The sequence below is a fragment of the Gymnoscopelus braueri genome, assembly GCF_963280865.1.
Source record: "Gymnoscopelus braueri genome assembly, chromosome: 11".
Classification (NCBI taxonomy): Eukaryota; Metazoa; Chordata; class Actinopteri; order Myctophiformes; family Myctophidae; genus Gymnoscopelus; species Gymnoscopelus braueri.
In genome coordinates this window covers 840,640-848,933 of record NC_137613.1, presented here as the reverse complement: position 1 = coordinate 848,933, position 8,294 = coordinate 840,640, and the positions used below count along the sequence as shown (strand labels likewise).

The 8,294-nt window shown below is 41.2% G+C and overlaps 1 long non-coding RNA gene across 1 annotated transcript; it reads left to right on the top strand.

Moving 5' to 3' along the window:
• The first annotated feature begins 256 nt into the window (after positions 1-256).
• LOC308095349 lies at positions 257-2,094 on the top strand. Its single transcript, XR_013934061.1, has 3 exons — positions 257-348; positions 587-657; positions 2,001-2,094. It is a non-coding gene; the product is annotated as an uncharacterized lncRNA (long non-coding RNA).
• The last annotated feature ends 6,200 nt before the right edge of the window (positions 2,095-8,294 follow it).

The following is an 8,294-nucleotide window of genomic DNA, read 5'->3' as shown; positions in this document are numbered from 1 at the left end:
ACCAAAGGGCACCGAAGAAGAACTACAGCTTGCCATCGCTGGGCTTGGGAAGAGGATAATCAGCCTTCCCGATCACTGGGAACACAATGCGGTAATCTGTCGACGCTAACTGATTAATACATATTGATATGTTTCTGTATTGTGGGTTTTCTTATTTTACTGAACTTTTCTTTCTTCCTTTTTTGGGGGTTTTAAGATTGAAGCTCAACTTTTGGAGGAATTTCCCACATTGAAAACCTTAAACCTTAAAACCTTTACGATTATTGAGGAGCCAGTGCGCCGTTCTACAGCTGACGCAGACCTTCCTACCGCTGAGAAGACTCCATAGAGATGGGAGAGTCTTGTGAGGTAATCGAGGCTTATTCATTATCTTCCATAGGAAGTAATCATACGTTTCACTTCATAATGATATGATGCTTAAAGTTATAAATGGGCATGCTGTTTTGTTATGGGACACAATATACTCATTTTGGATCATAGAATTATATTTACTATTGCTAGAAAATATCGTATGTCTGAGGTTCATTAACTCTGACTCTGTTTTCGTATCATTCTCTTTTACTTTCTTTGTTTTCTTTGTTTTCAGGTTTGCCCAATCTGTCAGAAAGAATACCCAATAGATGTCCTTCTTTTTCATGCCAGCATGTGTGGTGAAGGGTAAGACGTTTTGACTATAGATTCAGATAAAAGATGTGTTTGTACATGTTGGCACACGTACTTTATGTACACTGCACAAACACACACTTTAAATTAATAATGTCATTACTGTACTTGACAATGTTATCTACAGATGATTATTTATTGGGACCAGCTGGACAAGCAAGGACTTATTTTGAAATAGTCATGAAAATGAGTTATGATTTTACATTTTTGATTTGTGCTGCCTCAACAGACAAAGCCTCCTGTGACCTTTGGTGGCCCCACCATGGGGAAATAAGTGTGTGTGTTTGTGTATATGTGTGTGTGTATATATATATATATATATATATATATATATATATAGTTTTCATTTCAGGACTTTGTATGGTGTTGGCTTGAGGCAGGAAAGTATGTTAACAATAAATGTTTTTTTTTTGTAATTGTCTCCGCCAGGCCGAAAGGCATGGCGAGAGTATGTTTTCGCCCCTGTCCGTCCGTCCGTCCGTGTGTGTGTCCGTCCGTGTGTCCGTCCGTCATTCTGTCATTTTGTGTACAGCTAATCTCCGGCACCGTTGGCTTGATCGCAGAGAAACTGTGCACACACACTCCCTGGATGCCAGAGCAGAACCTCTGCCCCACATTTTTCACATCGGCCTGTTATAGCGCCACCAGGAGGCCGCTTTTTGCAAAACACATTTTTGAACAGTGCTCCTACAGATTTTGGCCAAAAATCCCCCAAATCGGTACACAGTATCTCTATAGTCATTAAAAGAAACGGCTCATATCAGATTTTTCATATTCCATCCTGATTGGCAAAAATTGTCTTTCAAAGTTTGCAGGAGTACTCCGCTTCGAACAAAATGCCTCAAATCATGAACACAGCATGCAATTTCTGTGAAATTTTGCACACACATTCCCATTAGGCCGAGGAAGAAATGTCATTTGAAAATGTTCAAATCAGCCTCATGGTGGCGCTGTAACAGGCCAATTCGTGTTTTTACCTATAACTGCACCGATCAGTGTAAAACTTTGTATGCACACTCTCTAGAGGCCAAGGAAAAACATTTGCCCTGCATTTTTCACATTTTCCTTTTATAGCGCCACCAGGAGGCAGACTTATGTAAATATGATAATTTGATATTAAGCCTTCAGATTTGATCCAAATTTCACGCAAATCGGAACACATGATCTTTATAGTCATGTGATCAAGACGGATCTGCACCCTTTTCACATTGGCCTATTATAGCGCCACCAGGAGGCCATAATAACCTACCTGACCTGGCGGAGACTGGCGCCGAGGAGCACTTTTTCTAGTTTTCTCTTTTTTTGTTTGTCTTAAGAATTGACACTGCTTGGCGCAGGGAAGCAGCCAGGACCAGAAGTGGAGAGGAATTGCCAGGACCTTCAGTTCCAAGAGGAGCTGAATTCTCAGGACCTTCATGTCAGTTGTTCCGACAACATCTAGAACAGCCAGTCAGGGTTGGTGAAGTTCGGAGTAGCTTGATACCAGGAGTAGATTTGGAGTGTAACTCCAAATGTACTAGTCTCTTGCTCTCAATCAACATGTTTGATCCTGAAGAAGAAAAGGGCAGTTCCTTGATTGCCTTCTATAAAAGGAACAATGTTAACTGGGCAGCTCCATTGAAGTGCAGGCTGACAGGTATTACACCCCCCCCCCCCCCCACTGTTTGTTGAATTATTGAAATTATTTAAATCATTTTTTGATCTGAGGTCATCTTCATTTTCAAGGAGATACAGCTATCGGTGAAGACGTCAATCGACATGTTTTGTCAATTGCCATGCAGAAGCTGAAGACTGCCTTCAGTATTAATTTAGGTTGGTATATTGGCGCACACACACTTCCTATGTTTGATGTTTACCTGGTATCCTATTTTGTATTACGGTATTTGCACTACATTGTTCTTTGCACACTACTTAATGAAACTATATCCAGTACCCTGTCGTTTTGTGCCTAGTGTTCATGCCATATACTGCCATTAAATGGGGCACTGCCATCTCCCCTTTGTTTTTACATTTCTTTTGACATTCTGCTAGTCTCACACTCAGTTTCGCTGTCGTGACAATGTTGACCAGGGGTGGAACCGAAACTGCAGCAGCAGCTCTGACCCTAGAGGATGTTGCTGATCTTGACCATCGTGAAACTATTGGTTTGGTGGGTAACGCAGTTACAATTTGGCATGTCTTACACCGAGTTTTACACCATGTTTGTCATCACATGCATCAAATGGATAAATGAATTGGTCAGTGTTGGCAAATTTTAACAAGTTTAATTTTAATTTTAAGTGTTTAATGTTAAAATAAGTCGGTGCCTTTAAAATTGCCCCCCCCCCCCCCCCCCATTGTCTTATTGTCTTTACAGGGACTATCTTCTAGCCATGGGTTCAGCAAGGGCTTTGTATGAGATCTTGGCCAATGAATTATCATTGGCCCCAACTAGCTGACAACAAGTGACCAACAGAGTTGATCCCACCGGTCAGGGCAGGCCAGTCATTGCATGCACATGTGGTGAAGGGTAAGACATCTAGACTCGCACACTATAAATTAACCATTGTATTAACTGTACTGTCTGCTGTCTTTTGATATTTTGTGTGACGAGCTGGGCTGATATCACATTAAGACAAAGATATGGTGTGCTGTGGCTGAAGTGAGCATTAAAACCATGCATGATCAGTTACACTACACACACACTTTAAATTAATAATGTCATTATTGTACTTGACAATGTTATCTACAGATAATAATTTTTTGGACAAGCTGGACAAGCAAGGACTTATTTTTAAATGGTCAGGAAAATAAGTTATGATTTTACATTTTTGACAAAGCCTCCTGTGACCTTTGCGGCCCCATTCTGTGGCAAAAAAATCCCCGTTAAATCGGGATAATGGACCTGCGCCGCCCCAATAGGTTATTCTAGCACCTGCTCTACCCGTCACCATTATGCCGACGCCGTTATTTGCGCATGGAGGTGTGCCCGTGGGCGTGTTGCTGCTATATCCCCCACATTGAAATTCTCAACCCACACATGGGTACGGCTTGGGGACGGGGGATAGTGGATTCTAAAAGCACCCGCTGGTTTATAAAATCACCCGTCAAGTGCACACAGACACTACAATGGCTTTGTGCGTTGGACCATGAGCCATGTTGCCAGCCTTGGAGAGAAATAAGCAACCGCAGTCCGCAGGTCTATGAAAACAAAAAGAAGCAACTAGCCACATGAGCACTTCAAACTACTAACTAGAGCTTTCATATCCCCTAAATATTTCAGCCTGGCTCGACTAATAATTGACAAATTAGACCCAGCCCAGCCCGTCAGTCATTTTTCTAAAGAAGCCTTATTTCTCATTAAATCTTGGTAATTCGTTAAGAACAGGAGTCATTCTACCCTAACAGTCTATATTTTATTTAAAAAACAGCTTGGAGCAAATAGGGCTATATAAATATATACACTTCCCCATAACCATTTTAAAAATGATTATGGTTATTCTATGAAATATTTGTTTCATAGAATAACCGTAATCATTTTTGCAATGGAGAAATCACATCCATTACCTTCTGGCCGCTGCCTGTGCTTTCATTTGAAGAAGTAATCCAACATTTACTTTGAGGTGAAAAAGACATGAAGAAAGCTCTGAAGATCCATTATTTATGTCATGTTATGGTTTAAACTTTAAAGGGGGCTCTCTACTGCTGCGTCATGACAAGACAGTGATTGATTTGACCTAGGCTACTTTAGCGTTGCGCTGCCCTGTTGATTAATTATTTGGCATCAGCTGTGTAGGAATATATAACTATTTTTAAATGGCTTTCATATACTCTTGGGGATCTGACTAATATGACAAGTTGCTTATTGTGAACACAATAGCCTACGCTACAAATTAATTAATATGTGAATTTATTTGGATGTAAAAAAAACGTAGACCCAGCTCAGCCGGTGCCGACGGGCCGGGTCGGGTCCCGTTGGGTTTGGGCTAAAATCTTAAGCACTTACATTTTTTATAAGATGATCGGATCATAGTGTGATTTTCATTTTGGCTGCTGTCTCATTAAACCCATGCTGCGGGACGTGCGGGTGAATATTATATTATAGCCTATATTATATATATTAGCCTGCTATATTATTATTATATTCCCCGCGTAAACGCTACGTTCATGACCCCCCAAAATAACCATATTTGAACTGGGGACCCCCCCATTTTGTTTGACTCGGTTCCACAGATAAATATTGTGAAAATAGCAGATCTACAAGCTCGCCAGGCGTTGGGTGCTCCATTGTGGTCTCGACCCACAGGTTGAGAACCACTGCATTAAAAGCTCCAAGCAAGTTACATGTCTAGTAGGCTATGTTGTTGACCACGTAATGTAATGTTTTTGGTTTAGTGATAGGCTACTCCGTGGCGCGCGCGCGCCTCATTGTATGCTGTCCAAAATAACAGATCTGTAAGCTGTCGACACGACATGATGCAGCGCCGTTGATAGCTTGTATGTCTGTTATTTTGGGTAGGTATAGGCGACGCACATACGCATCGCAGCAATGTGTCTGGGTTTGAGAGGCTTTGATTGATGTAAACTTAAAGTTTAGCTCTGTTCGGGATTACTGAACAAAGGTGGATGATGAAAGATAACGGGGACAATATGGATGTAAGTTAACTTTAACTGCGTCACTTCAGAGGAAACTATGGAGCAACTTCAGAGATGTTTGCACACCCCTGGAATCCATTAGAACGGTGGAAATAGAACGATAACAGCCAACGTGAGTACATAGGCTATAGACCTTTCCTAAAACTGTCCAATTTATTATACCCATGTGCTACTGTTTGTCTGTGTACCACGTAGGAGCGTTGTCGCAACATGATGTAATTAATTATTTGGGAGCAGCCAGTGTGTACCAATAGTATACATATTTTAAATGGCTTTCATATACTATTCCGGATCTGACTAATATGACAAGCTTATTGTGAACACAATGGGCTACAAATTAATATAAAAATGTATTTGGATAAAATAAAAAAAAAGAAGGAAAACAAGCCCAATGTGGCTTATAATAATCAGACCAGGCAACAGTGCAGACAGGTAGATAGGCTAGAGCATATATTGGATCGGGATGACGGCTAGCGCAGTCTTCTCTTAAAGGCAATGGCTTCTGGCACGGTGATTGGTTTTATCATTGTAACGCCCAAACCACACCTATGCATAATGTAACGGGTAGCTCAGGTGTTTGGCGGGTGAGGGGGGTGCCATAGAATACCGAATTTTGCGGGGAAACGCCTCTTGCCTAGTCCGAAATCCCTAATTAGTGGTTTGTTCAAATGTCCCTGGGAATAGGGCCCTCGGTGCCTACCCCATGGGGAAATAACTGTAAATATATAGGGTTTTCGTTTTAGGACTTTGTATGGTGTTGACTTTAGGAATAACACTAAATCTTTTGAGAATTACCTAGAATAAGCTTAATGGTTACATCATGTCAATTCTAATACCTCTTTTCGCTAAATTAATGTCAAAGTAACGGCTTCAATTCATATTGCAATTAATCACATTGTAACGTAAGATAATGGATGATACCCCAACCCTTGGGGTGCCTGGCCATTGACAAAACGTGTCGATTGACGCGATTGCATCTCATTGAAAATAAAGATTACCTCAGCTTAAAAATTACAAACACCATCACCAAACTTGGTCATGAGGGTTCGCTTTCAGCCAAATATATATGTAAAATATATCTGCCCCTGCGCAGATTTAAAAATGGTGGAGAGAACTTTGGAAAGCAACATGAGCAGCAGCAATACTAGAAGAAGTAGGGTTCTAATTGTCAACTCAGATTCAAAATTACAAGCAACCCGAATATAGCAAATGCACGGTTCAGTCTAAGAATTAAGTTGCATGCATTCAACTTCCATTAAGAAACTCAAAATGAATTTCAATAACTAAATGAGGGTAAAATAATTATACATAGACCTGCTGAATTCACGCCAAAGGGCTCAGAAGAACTACAGCTTGTCATTGCCGGGCTTGGGAAGAGGATACTAAATCTATATACAGAAGCTATGTTTACCTGCTCTTTTGTATTATTTTGCTCTACATTGTTCTCTTTGCACACTACTTAATGAAAATATATACAGTACCCTGTTTTGTGACTAGTGTTTATGCCATACTGTATATTGCCATTATATGGGGAAAATAATTAGTTAACATTATTCCTTCTATAGAATGAAATCGTTAACCTGTCCTTTTCTTCTTCAGGATCAAACATGTTGAGACAGCCATAGGCTAGGACATTTGGAGTTACGCTCCAGTAGTTCTTGTCGGGATAACTACCATGCTCTTTGGGGTCTTCTTCTTGCTCCCATGCTGAAATAGTATTTATAATTTAAAAGGAAAAAACACAACACATTTAGTCTGACTTTGCAATGGAAACCTTTTTTCTTTACAGTCACCATCGCCTCTAGCCATGGGTTCAGCACAGGCTTTGTATGCTCGTGATGCCCATATGCGAAATATGTTTTTCATTATTGGAAATGGAGAAAAATGCTACCTGTAGACTAAACATACAGCCTCCTAAGGAGTAGTTCACCCAAAAAAGTACTTATTTTATATCGATTACTCACCTCATGAACATTGTATTTACTGTACTCTGTATATCTATAGATATTTTGAGTGACAAGCTGGGCTGATATCACATTGAGAACATACAGCCAATCGTATGTCTATTTGGTGCTGACTGACACGTCTGACATCGTGGACTCCATATTTGGACACGCCTGACTAATTGTGACATCACCGAGATGACCCAAGCACCTTAACCATCGGTATAAAGGACACAGCATCCTCAGAGAGCAGCCAGATCCATCAAGGCTCTCCAGAATCTCCCAACAGGACTCCTCAACCCAAGGACATAGGACACTGGACGCAGGACACGACATGAGACAGGACACAGACATCTTCTAGACTCTACCATCAAGACCATCCATAGACCTTCAGGATATGCATCATCAAGACGCCAGGACTCATCACCTGCCAACTCCCATCGGGGATCAAGCTCAGCATCTACCACTCGAGTCAGAGTTTCTTGCCCTACAACCCAGATACCTCTCTACCGTATACGACTCAGAGTATCCCATACTCCGGAGTATCTGGTCTTACAACCCAGATACCTATGTACCCTATAAGAACCAGAGTATCCCATACTCCAGAGTATCCGGCTTTACAACCCAGATACCTATGTACCGTGTACGACTCATACACCAGAGTATCTGGACTTACAACACAGATACCCATGTACCATATACGACCCAGAGTATCTGGACTTACAACCCAGATACCTCTATCATAAGACCATTTCCTCAAACCACCTTCCGAACCACACAGGTTAGAAATCCAGGTTTAACCCTTTCTGACCGGGAATGCATCTGTGTGTCATTTTAAGATTTCTTTGGCTACTCAAAAATAGCAGATATACAAGCTCATAGCGTGACACAGAGTGCCTATGAGCTCATGACTATGAGCTTGTAGATCTGTGTGTGTGTTTGTGTGTGTGTGTGTGTGTGTGTGTGTGTGTGTGTGTGTAATATTTTTAAACATTTCTAACTCAAATCTTTGCTTCTGGGGGTCCCTAGAACAACATTTGGGGGGGGGGGGGG